The sequence below is a fragment of the Lethenteron reissneri genome, chromosome 63, assembly GCF_015708825.2.
Source record: "Lethenteron reissneri isolate LAM-NWPU_2019-01 chromosome 63, ASM1570882v1, whole genome shotgun sequence".
Lineage (NCBI taxonomy): Eukaryota > Metazoa > Chordata > Hyperoartia > Petromyzontiformes > Petromyzontidae > Lethenteron > Lethenteron reissneri.
In genome coordinates this window covers 523227-537321 of record NC_083841.1, presented here as the reverse complement: position 1 = coordinate 537321, position 14095 = coordinate 523227, and positions in this window count along the sequence as shown.

The window sequence follows — 14095 nt, the reverse complement described above, 5'->3', positions numbered from 1 at the left end:
ATCAAGATTGAGGTAACAATCTTCACATCAAGATTGAGGCGACAATCTTCACATCAAGATTGAGGCGACAATCCTCACATGAAGATTGAGGCAACAATCTTCACATCAAGATTGAGGCGACAATCTTCACATCAAGATTGAGGCGACAATCTTCACATCAAGATTGAGGCGACAATCTTCACATCAAGATTGAGGCAACAATCTTCACATCAAGATTGAGTCAACAATCTTCACATCAAGATTGAGTCAACAATCTTCACATCAAGATTGAGGCGACAATCTTCACATCAAGATTGAGGCAACAATCTTCACATCAAGATTGAGTCAACAATCTTCACATCAAGATTGAGTCAACAATCTTCACATCAAGATTGAGGCAACAATCTTCACATCAAGATTGAGGCGACAATCTTCACATCAAGATTGAGGCGACAATCTTCACATCAAGATTGAGGCGACAATCTTCACATCAAGATTGAGGCAACAATCTTCACATCGAGATTGAGGCGACAATCTTCACATCAAGATTGAGGCGACAATCTTCACATCAAGATTGAGGCGACAATCTTCACATCAAGATTGAGGCAACAATCTTCACATCAAGATTGAGGCGACAATCTTCACATCAAGATTGAGGCGACAATCTTCACATCAAGATTGAGGCGACAATTTGTCAAGGCGTGACCCCTACCCCCCTATAGAACGGCCGATATTTAATCCACGCAGAAACGACCAAGGATTGTATGTACTGTGTTGAACTTCTTTCGCATCGTACATAGCCGACCGTGCAAAACGGAGCTGCGGGACCCGTTAAATAAAAAAAAATTAAAATATCACTTCCCACCATGCTCCTTCAGTATTTTATAAATAACTGGTAAATGTTTCTGCAATTTCTGGTAACAACCGAGACCAGGTGGTTAGGTGGATAATGAATTCATTAGGATCGTTATGTAGACCGCCGGAAGAATCCGATGAACTATAAAGCTCTTTTTACCACAGATGTCCAGCAAGGGCATGGGGTCAGCGAGGTACAACAACAATACAAAAAACACGATAGGAGAGTCAAGGTAAGCAAGTCACTCAGCATAAATAATGCTGGTATCATCAGCAATACTATAAGGGGGCAAGTGTGAGTGTGTTACTCCAAAAATAGATTTTAAAGGTAATTTTTATAGCGCGTAACATTTGTGCAACATTACGCTTCAATGCAGCACTGGCCGCCATATGGACTCGAAAATGAAATTTTCCCCGCACAAGAATACGGAGTAAACCATGTGGCTTGACAGGTATGAATGTTCTAGTAAGAATAATGCACTTAGTAATTCATTTTCTGGTTCAATCTTCATCTAAATAGAATTAGAGACGCTTGCAATGGATATTAGAATCAAAGTATCCACGAGAGTTGCAAATGTTTACAATCCTGAACTTTGCAAGCAGGTGGAGGAAGCAAGTTTAATTTGTTTTTGCCATTGCCGCGTTGGAACTTTCGGAAGGCCAACTTGGCCCAATTTCGTTACATTTCTGACATCTGCTGCAAAAAAAAAATCAACATCTCCAACCCACACTGACCGGCCAGCCCCTAACAACTATCACAGCATGGGGTGCTCATCAACCAGCAGTGGATTGAGGAAGGCAACTGAATTATTACATTTGAATGCATTGCGATCGTAGGATTTGATTTTAAAAGAGACATAGGCATCAAATATCCAATTCCTCAATGCATTTAATTCTGCCAGTAAGTCTATGCAACAGCCTACCATGCAGGAGCAAAGAACAGCATAAATGTGCAATTTTTCCATTAACATTTTTTTGCTATATTGAAAATCATCATCACTTTCTTTAACCTTTTCCCCATGTTTAAGCATACAACGATGTATACTGTAATGTATATACAGAAATTGGGTATGTAACAATGTGCTGCTGTAATCATCAATACTCCGGCTGTATCTGCAACAGAATGAGTTGCAGAGGGTTCCTAACGGGGCCTATGACGGCTTACCCAGCCTCGGGACCGCCACTCTGTGGTGCAAGGAGCCCGTGGTTATTCCACCGAGTTGAGTCACACACGGAGACTGTTGGTAGTCCTGCAATTTAAACAACTTGAAACCATCGGTCACAATCACTGGATTACATGTAAGGCGTTTATACCATCATCACCCATGATCTATCCGCTGCTAATGAAGGCTGCTCTCCAAGCCATTGCAAGATCTCCCGTTCCTAAAATGCAACAATTCCCGCCAGCTCCTGCACACACGCTGATTCCATCGCTCCATCTCTCGCAGTGGACGTCCTCGCCGATGTGTTCCCTCCTTTGTTTCCAATTGTCATTCTGCAGCGTGTTCTGCACAAGCCCACTGTTCCCATAGACCCTTCTCACGTGAATACCGGATGTTCTGTAATCCACGTGTTCCTCTTCGCATCTACTCACCTCTCTCCGTGCTCATTTGCGCACTTTTGAGCTCTAGTTACAATGTCGTTGCTTGTGACACTGTTCTCAATCCATGCATCAAAGCAAAACACTCAACACATTGGTCGATGACACTGTGGCCCTACACAATAAATCTACATAAAATCGGCGACGTTTTGGGCAAATGCCCTTTCTTCATAGCACACACGCACAGAGGCCAGATGGAGTTGTGGTTTGGAGACTGTACTTCATACCATGGGGCCAGATGAGAGTTACGTTTTAAAAATGTTTTCTGATGACCAGTTTTGAAATGGGCATATGAATTGTTACCATGTCATAGCAGGTAATGTGTGCATTGGGCACGTGACGTTGATGCAGTCGTCCAAGCTATCGCCGACCAATGTCCTATAAATAGATACACGGTACCACGGGCTCGTCTCCTGCACAAGTGGAGCAAGAATGAGAGCTCCACCGGCGATTGCAGAGCCCCGACACCGTTGAACGGCATCACCATAGAACATCAGCAGCTCACAACAACCAATACCGTTGAATGGCCGCTAAAGAACCAAGGCATCAATTTGTTACATTTGCTGCCGTTCCCAAAGTCAGCTGCTTGTTTCTGCAATGCGTCGCACGAACGAATGGCACCTTGAGCGTGCACGATTTAACTCGAATTTCTACTGGAAAAGCGGACCGTGTTGAGACGCGAGAATTGGAGATTTGGAAACACTGGTGTAATGTTTCATTTTATTTTGTCTTTAAAAACCAACAAAATATCCTTCTAAAAGCTATTTTATATGCCTAACCGTATACCGCACATTAACACGAAGCGTCTGTCTAGGTAAGCAGATTATAACACAGTTTCAATGAACGTCAATCAGCTGCAGAGTATCCCCGAAGGAATATTCAAGACGCTCACAAACCTACAAACGCTGTACCTGAGCACCAATCAGCTGCAGAGGGTTCCTCCTGATTATGCGCGCCTCGATGCACGCACGCAGGCGATGGCTCGGTCATGTTGCACTTTCATCGTCGTGCAGTGCAATGCAGTTCCATATTGTATGCGCATTCGAGTCGCAATAGTGATATTGCACTCACCACTCACCTAACACTCACCACTCACTTTACGCTCACCACTCACTTTACGCTCACCACTCACTTTACGCTCACCACTCACTTTACACTCACCACTCACTTTACACTCACCACTCACTTTACACTCACCACTCACCTAACACTCGCCACTCACTTTACACTCACCACTCACTTTACGCTCACCACTCACTTTACGCTCACCACTCACTTTACACTCACCACTCACTTTACACTCACCACTCACCTAACACTCACCACTCACTTTACACTCACCACTCACTTTACACTCACCACTCACTTTACACTCGCCACTCACTTTACACTCACCACTCACTTTACACTCACCACTCACTTTACACTCACCACTCACTTTACACTCACCACTCACTTTACACTCACCACTCACTTTACACTCACTTTACACTCACCACTCACTTTACACTCACCACTCACTTTACACTCACCACTCACTTTACACTCACCACTCACTTTACACTCACCACTCACTTTACACTCACCACTCACTTTACACTCACCACTCACTTTACACTCACCTGGCACCACTGAGTTTAAGCTTACCACTGACCTGTCACTCACCATTCAATTTACACTCACCACTCACCTGACATGTCACCACTTATTTTTATTCAGCAGTAGTATTGTCAATGTCTGTCGACGTCAGTCAATAATTAGAATAATGAACCAAATAATAGAATAATGTAATTGTGTTTGGCCATAGGGCTCTTCCCGCGGGAGTGTTTGATCAGCTCACTGAGCTGGGGACTCTATGGCTGAGCAATAACCAGCTCGAGTCTCTCCCAAAACCAGGCTGGCATTACAAGGCCAGCATCTCCACCTTATTAACATTTATACTTTATTAACATACACACTTTATTAGCATTTATACTTTATTAAAATGTATACTTTATCAGCATCTCTACTGTATTAGCATTCATACTTTCTTAACATTTACACTTCATTAGCATCTCTACTTAAATAGCGTTTATACTTTATTAGCATTTATACTTTATTAGCATCTCTACTTAATTCACATTTATACTTTATTATCATTTATACTTCATTAGCATATATACTTGATTAGCATTTACACTTTATTAGCCTTTATACTTTATTAGTATTTATACTTTATTACCATGTACACCACATTAGCATATATACTTTATTAGCATTTACATTTCATTAGCATCTATACTTTATTGGTATTTATACACCCATTAGCATGTTGAATATATTAACATATATACTGTATTAGCATGTATACTTTATTAGCATTTACACTTCATTATAATTTCCAATTTATTAAAATATACACTTTATCAGCATATACTGTACACTTTTCAGTATATATCATATATAATCATATATCTTAGATAAATCATATATTAATTATTTACATTGCTGTAGAACTGCTTTTTGTGTCGTTTATTGGTCTTCACCGCACCTCCGATTAGCACGGTTGGCTATGTAGGGTGCGAAAGAAGTTCAACATACATGCATTGGTAAATATTAATACATCTAGTTTTATTGTTAAATATCTTTGCACAATAAATATTAATTGACATTTTGATATTTTCCTTTGCGTTACCAGGGCGACTCTTTACACCACACGCGACCCCATGCAGCCAATCACAGCTCGATGTCATGACCAACGAGAAACAATAAAAATGCTTTTAAATTAATTTGACGTGAACTGCAAACCCAAAGGCAACTTTTTTACCCCAGCGTGGCACATTGTCGTAAGCGACACGAATGCAGAACATGTTAACCCCTGCTTCACACAAATAAAACATTGGTGAAGATGATGCATTGTTGTCAATGTCGCTCGTCCTTAAGTAGTATTAACCAGCTGCAGGCCCTGCCCGCTGGTGTGTTTGATCAACTCACGGAGCTGGGCACTCTGGGACTGCAGTCGAATCAGCTGGAGTCTCTCCCACGAGGGGACTCATTTCCCACAGCCCACATCACGGTCTGGGGGTTGGTGGCCAGCAGAACACTGGGCAACAGCCGCTCCTCACACTGTTTTGTAGATGCCACTGATGGTTGTAAGTATGTTGAACTTTTTTCGCACCCTACGTAGGCAACCGTGGTAATCGGAGGTGCGGGGGGAAGAACAGAAAAAGCAGTTCTAAAGAAATTCGTTTTTTTTAATGTAAAAGTGCATAGCTCCAGTGGCTTCCTTATTATCGGAAAGAAGTGCTCGAGTCACCCGCTGAAAATTCACTTCCAAACCATCGCTGTTGGAGCGCTTTTGGACCAATGCATTGGTGTCGTAACTAAACTAGTAACAAATTGGCACGTTTTGTTTACGTGACAAACCTTACTAATTGGCTGTGTCGGTGGCGGGTTTAACGACACATTTATATTTACGCGATCTAACACAAAAACACCTTTATTGTGGAATATGCATTGGTGCGATCTGTTTGAACAAATTTTATTGTCTTGCCTCGCACTGTTTGTAAAATGTGTATTCATAGAGCGTTGATATTTTTACATGTACAGCGCTTCATGATCTACCCATGAAAGGGGTTATGTATAATAACGCTTTTCTATTTTTGTGGTTGAATTTTTCATTTAAAGTATGCACCTGGTAAAGGGTTGTTGTGTCAGATTTCAGGTGATGATATAGCGATGATGATCACTAATACTATATTGCTGATAATGGGATGATCATATAATCAGTGAGCACGGTTGAACCTCACTTTCCTCTCACTGGACAATACCAAGCTGCAATCTCTTCCCGCAGGAGTGTTCGACGGCCTCCCTGAGCTCGACAGACTTTCTCTGCAGCGTAACCAGCTCAAGTCTCCTCCACGCAGCAGGCCTCTTCTCGCTGCCACTGATGCTGCTGCTGCTGCCTTGCTCAAGCAAATCCATCCCGGAGCATGCGCTCGACACATTTAACGATTAAGGCAACGACAGAATTAAAAACTGGCTTTTTCTTGTAGCTGCGCATCAACGTTGTGTATCCCGGGCTGTCTGACACACATTTGAGGCTTTTTTTAAAGCGTAAATTATATTTTAAAGTGATGGTCTAGCGTCATGGCGACACTGCATGACGTGAAATGCACGGAGACATCGTATAGTGATATCGCTACAGCGGCGCGTTTAACCATAACTTGAACGCTGTCTTCCCGACAGACCTGTTCTTCACCTGAGGACGGCTGCTTGCGTTGTGGCCGAAACGTCGTGAGAATTGTATTTTATTATGTGTATTATTATTATTTTATTATTTCCCTTCTACGTGACTTTACCGAAAGAACCAAGAAGATGAATCCCTGCAGTCACGAAAGCTTTAAATCGAAATTTGAACGTTTTCTTTTCACGATAGGATAGCTTCACGCTCATGTTGGATGGCTCTCCTACACGCGAACGCCCTGCAATTGTGTTGTGTGAAGGACAATCCTACTTCCACCACTGCTGATGGGACAGCGCGCACTTTGATTCCGGCATTAAGAGGACTGTGGCCTTAAAATAAAACACAATAAATATAACATCGGCGACGTTTTGGGCACTGTTGGTTCTTCATAGTAAACAACTGGAGTCCACAGAGGCAGAGGTAATAGGGGTTGTGGACTGCACTTAAAACCCTTCGATCTCGTGAGAATTACGTTTAAAAAAATGTTTAATGACCAGTTTTTAAATAGGAGTATGAATAGTTACCTATAAGATATATTACAAGATTGAGGGTCGACTCACCCCCATTATTCAACTGGGGCTGATATATGAAAATCGCTGTGTGGGAAGACGAATATGGCCATCACCCTATGGATAGACTGAACAAAAACACGTTTTGGTACTGTATTACAAATTCACGTTTACATTTTTTCCTTCAACTATAATATTGACAAAGTAGGGGACAATCACAGATCGCATTCTAATTGTTCAGCATTGGTCAATGAAAGCCGAACGGGAGACAGCTAAACTACAACCAGCTGACAGGCATCCCCCCCACGGCGTTCCAGGGTCTCACCAAGCTCACTTACCTCAGCCTGGGCGAGAACCAGCTGCAGACTCTACTCGCCCAGCGCCTGCTGCCCCATCACACACCACGCCTGCTGCCCCATCACAGCCCTCGCCTGCTGCCCCATCACACACCACGCCTGCTGCCCCTTCACACACCACGCCTGCTGCCCCTTCACACACCACGTCTGCTGCCCCTTCACACACCACGCCTGCTGCCCCTTCACACACCACGTCTGCTGCCCCATCACAGCCCTCGCCTGCCCCTTCACAGCCCTCGCCTGCCCCTTCACACACCACGCCTGCCCCATCACAGCCCTCGCCTGCTGCCCCTCACAACCCTCGCCTGCTTCGGTGGCTGTCCCGGATGCGTACAGCAACTCTGTTGGGCGGCTGTCATCTAACAACGCTTCGCCAACGCTGATCTGTGCGGGTTGGTGAGCGGCGGGGAGCCATAGACGTTGGAGCAAAAGTATCGCACTGGAACACAGAAGTACAGCACAACAATATATTGTGCCGCACTGGCCCTCTGTGGCCCATGGCACCTGCTTCACGCACGATCGTCACTCGTTCACAGACCGTCCATGCTCAGCGCTGCTTGACTTGCGAGATGTGACGAGACCAGGTGGATACTCACAGAACTTGGTGGGAAGAAACCCACAAAGTCTCCGAGTCATCCACGCTCTGTGCAACCACCATCGACACCCACAATGAAGGGTTTGGGGTTAGAGCGCGTGAGTGTAAATGTGTCGTCACCCTCCACCACCCGACACGGCCAGTGAGGGTTGTCACGTAAACAAAACGCGCCACTTAGTTGACTACTTCAGCCCACCGCTTGTGTGTTGGAGAGTAAATCCACAACTTTGACAATTTGGACCTTTGTGGCCTATGCTCAAAAACTTTGTAAAAGAAACACAAAACACACATATATATTGGCAAAATATAATTAATTATTACTAATAAGAATAACAACTACAATCTCCATTGGTGAAGAGTTTACCGTGTCGGACTGGGCAGGGCCTGCAACTGGTTGTACTGAAGGTTTAGAAACTCGGGCAGGAGGCAGTCGGCAACAACACTTCACCTCCTTCAACAAATAGATTTGTATTATTGCCGTAATAGTGTACGCATGTATAAATATGCTCCATATTAAATCGTGCACGCACATGTTGCGCACATATTACAGACGTGACACAATTATGCCTTTGTTTGCAAAGGTAAGCTCATGTCGATCGTGGTCTCTCTGCAATGTACCCGCTGTTATTTCGCGTCCATAACAACGCTAATCAACGCGGTTTATAACGCACGCTGATTGAACGAATCGGATGCAATGTTTCATGGAGAACGCGGAGGAGTGGAACCAGAGCTAAACGTTCCTTGTACGCCAGGCTGGGCAGGCAACGGCCTGAACAGGTGAGAGACCGAACCAGGTGAAAGCCCGAACCAGGTGAGAGTCCGAACCAGGTGAGAGCAAACTCCAAATAGACAGCAGCAGCAGGCGTAAGGGTCAGGATCGAACCTACGACCTCCTGTGTACCAGGCGAGGTAGTTAACATCTCATAGCCACCGTGATGATGAATAGAGAGAGACACGCAAATTCCAAATATATGTAGGGCTGTTACAGAGGGGCTGTTTGTGTAGGGCTGTTTGCATAGGGGCTAACGGATAACAAACACAGTGGGCGGGGACTCCGTGAGCACACGGGGTGGTGCCCGCAACGACGTCCGTACTGGACGGCGTGAGGGGGGTTTCGATCCTCTAGGGGGGTATAAAAAGGGTTGAGCCAGAGAGCTCGGGGCTCAGTCTTAGTATAGTTAAGGGAAGAGAGAAGACCGGCCAGATAGGCCCTGGACTCCCCCTGGGACGCCGCCCTTGTAAGGGCAGTGCAGGCTGGAGCCAGTGGCGTGGTCCCGGAACCAGAGTCAGACCTCTGGGATTCCGGGTACCGTAGCCCGACTGACCAGTGTCGGGCCAGACAGCCTCCCCTAGCCCGTTAGCGGAGGACTCGGCTAGGAAGGCTAGCTAGGGGTGAATTCCCAGTTGTACGGGTGAGGGGGCCGATACATCCCTCCAGTACTGTAAAGACATTGTGCAAATAAATACGTGTGCCTTACCCCGTTGTCCACGCGTCTTCAAGAACACTTCATATACAGCAGCAGCTGCAGCAGGCGTAAGGGTCAGGATCGAACCCACGACCTCCTGTGTACCAGGCGAGGTAGTTAACATCTCCTAGGCACCGTGGCGCCACGCTTCCCCGGCCTTTGGTGAGAGATTTCAAGAGAAACCGTGAAGCAAGCTCCTCAACGCGAGCGGCGGCAAGTGAGAGATGATTTCTCCCCGTAGTCAGATCCCAGTCCGGGTACGTTCGGCGGAAGTCGACAGAAGCTGCTACGGCGACGTATGTTGTATGTATGCACGTGTATGTTGAATTTCTTTCGCACCGTACGTAGCCAACCGTGCTAATCGGCTGTGACGGGGACTGCAGTGACAGGCGGTCACGTAGGTCGTCAATGGATTTGTTTTTCTGGTCGCCTCGAAGCCCAAGTCGCAAGGGTGGCCTGAGAACACGAACATGGGCATACAACATTGAACGAACCGCACAGCCAAACGTCCATTATTATAGACACTTGCTATATATTTAGACATATAGGATGCGCAGTGGTCGTATCGCACGTGCATTACCTGTCAATGAAGACCAGCCACGAGACAGCTAGACTACAACCAGCTGGCAAGCATCGACGCGAAGGCGTTTCGGGGTCTCTCTAATGTGACTTACCTCTCCATCACTAACAACCCGCAGCTGCAGTCTCTTCCCGTGGACCAGCGCTGCCTCCCGCATAGCCCACGCAGAGGAGCCACCAAACCAGGTCAACATCACCACGCATGGGGAGGCGTCCATCTCGTGTTCATTCATTTAGAATCAAGTTAACGGAAGTAATGAAAACGTAAATATATATTAGTATAACACTAGCCTATAGCCCGTCCGAGAACGGGTGCATTGCAGTAAATCTGAAATTTGCAAGCGATAAGACGGACCGCGACGTGATATTCATTGCATCAATTCGTGTGCAATTTGTAAGGCCGCGGTGACACGGACTTATTTCATTTCAAGGTTATCATCCCTTGTTCATCATGACGTCCTTTTTACTTCGATGTCTCAACAGCGTGACGGAGACCGCGTGACGTGAGGGTTCTGCCTTTGTAGTGAGGGTTGTCAGTTGACGCCGAGGACGGGGGAGGAGCCCCCCCCCCTACCCCCATGTGGAGTGACGTCACCCGCTCATGATTATTAATGAAGGGGGGGGGGTTCATTTGGAGGACGTCACCTGGTCATGATTATTAATGAGGGGGGTGATCCATGTGGAGTGACGTCACACACGTTACACACGAACATTCTTGGCTCATTATATTAGTAAATGACTAAAGCTTTGAGATTCATCCATACATCCTCACTTCGTCTCAATAATTGTTTTTTGATGGAGGACCTTGCGTTTTAATGTTTGACCAATCACTTTTCAAGCCACATATTGAGTAATGCCATTGATAGCTAGAGTACCTGGTCAAATCCCACCATGCAGTCGTGGGATATCACTCAAAGGTCCACACAGATAGGTTCACAAACCCACTTGCTTTATCTTCTTGGTTCTTTCGGTAAAGTCACGTAGAATGGAAATAATAAAATAATAAAAATAAAACATAATTAAATAATTCTCACGACGTTTCGGCCACAACGCAAGCAGCCGTCCTCAGGTGAAGAACAGGTCTGTCGAGAAGACAGAGTCTGAATGACACACCCCAGGCTTGGGGCGTCTATTTAAGCTGGGTTGGAGGGGGGGAGAGAGCCTTGACAAAATAATTTGCATATCAAGAGGAATTTAGCATATTTATGGGAAATGCAGATATGCGATTAGTACTACTTGTGACATGCGTAGGAGGTGGGCGGGGGGTTTAAAGTCATATTATGCCCGTGCATTATGCAGGATTAGCAGCATCAAAGGGAGGGGATAGGGGTAGCATTAATAAAGGGAAGGAATGTTAAATCTAAAAATCCACTTGCTTTACTTCCATATGCTCGCCGCCTGAGTCCAGCTGCTAAGGAGGGAATGGAAACACAAAGCGCACGTTGCATGCAACAAAATCTGTGCAAACTATACAATATATATAATTGCTAATTTAAAAAGTAATTCAGTGATCACATCACGTGTTCATCACCTGTCAATGAAGGCTGAACACGAGACAGCTAGACCACAACCAGCTGGCAAGCATCGACGCGAAGGCGTTTCGGGGTCTCTCTAATCTGACTCACCTCACCATCACCAGCAATCCGCAGCTGCAGTCTCTTCCCGTGGACCAACGCTGCGCCTTGCGTAGCCCACGCAGCAGAGCCACCGACTCAGGTCAACCTCACCGCGGGCTTTCACTCGAATGGGCACGGGGAGGCGTCCATCTCGTGTTCATTCATTTAGAATCAAGTTAACGGAATGAAGTTAACGGAAGTAATGAGAGGCTAACCTCCCTGTTCCTGATGACGACCGCTTGTGTTGCGATCGAAACTTTGTGATATTTTTATTATTTGTATGAACTTTATTTTAATTATTTTACTGTTATTATTTTTAGATGTACGTGACTTCATCTAAATAACCATAGAACATAAAATATATAATTTAAATTAAAAAAATTAATTAATTGATTACATCACGTGTTCATTACCTGTCAATGAAGGCCGAACACGAGACAGCTAGACTTCAACCAGCTGGCAAGCATCGACGCGAAGGCGTTTCGGGGTCTCCCTCACCTCACGTTCCTCTCCATCACCAACAACCCGCAGCTGCAGTCTCTTCCCGTGGACCAACGCCGCCCTTCGCGGAGCCCACGCAGAGGAGCGCGCTGCGGCTGCAGCAGCAGCAACACGGAGGAGCCATCAACCCAGGTCACCATCACCGCGGGTGTCCACTCTGGCGAGCATGGAGAGGTGTCCATCTCGTGTTCATCCTCGTGTCCATCTCGTGTCCATCTCGTGTTCATCTCTTGTTCATACTCGTGTTCATCTCGTGTTCATCTCGTGTTCATCCTCGTGCACATCTCGTGCCCATTTCGTGTTCATCTCGTGTTCATCCTCGTGTTCATCCTCGTGTTCATCTCGTGTCCATCCCTCGTGTTCATCCTCGTGTTCATCTCGTGTTCATCTCGTGCTCATCTCGTGTCCATCCCTCGTGTTCATCCTCGTGTTCATCTCGTGTTCATCTCGTGTTCATCTCGTGTCCATCCCTCGTGTTCATCCTCGTGTTCATCTCGTGTTCATCTCGTGCTCATCTCGTGTCCATCCCTCGTGTTCATCCTCGTGTCCATCTCGTGTTCATCTCGTGTTCATCCTCGTGTCCATCTCGTGCCCATCTCGTGTCCATCCTCGTGTCCATCCCTCGTGTTTATCCCTCGACGGTTTTCCAGTTGTTTACCTACAAACAATGCATGCATTTTTTTCGCAGCTTGTTTTGCGCGACTTTCACTTAGCTGATATTTATTTTGAGGGAAACTGTGCAACTTTGATTGGCCAAGTGGATCACCAACATAAGTAAGAGACAATGTTGTACTGTACGTATATGCTGCCCACACGTCTATGCTACTCGTCTTCACGGATTGGGGAATCCTCATCCAGCAGTGGATTGGCAAAGGTTCGTAAATATACATGCGCATGGACCTTTATATAAATGGTTACATGCAAAAACATCTGCTACATTGGATGAACGGTCCGTGACATCATCATGGATTGAAGAAGCCGTCTCATTATAAAGCAGCCGGGTGGCTCAGCAGTAGAGCCAGCGGTAGGGCGAGTGGTAGGGTGAGTGGTAGGGTGAGCGGTAGGGCGAGCGGTAGGGTGAGAGGGTGAGCGGGCGAGCGGTGGGGCGAGCGGTAGGGCGAGCGGCTGGCTATGGGGTGGCCATGACCTCACCCCAACGCGTGTGGTGACCAAGGTGGCAATAATGAGGTTGCTGATGATGCTGATGATAGCAGTGCTGATGTCCGAGATGCCAAAGATGACACTAGTGATGGCGGTGGTGATGATGACGATGATGATATCCCTGATTGCATTATCGGATTGACAAAGTGCTGTGCACGCTGCCCAGGCAATGCCTCTCAGTCGCCAGTGCCCTTTGCCCCCAGCCCTCTGCAGCTGATTGCTGCTCAGCTGCAGTAGCGTGAGTTGAGTCAGACGGTCAAACACGCCGAGCGGGAGAGACATTAGCTGCTCCTCCTACAGATGCAACAACTCGTCAACACCGTCACACGTAGCGTAATAACCAACATTGTTTACAGCAACATTAACATGTTACCTCTCCTCTCCACCTAAAATAGAATGCATTCACAGTGCCAAGTGCCTATGCATAATCATAATCCAAAACCCTTTGTCAATCCGCTGCTGGATGAAGGCGTCCACAAGCCATGTCGGTCACGTGGGTTGTCTGACCATACTTCATCGCGCTGGTCAGTGTGGGGTTGGTGAGAATGGGAGGTGGCCAAGCACGTTTTCACAATTCATGTCCATTGATGTTTTATCTCTTAACCCATCGCTCTGAATAACTTCCCTTTTTTAATAGCCTCGTTTAACTGTCT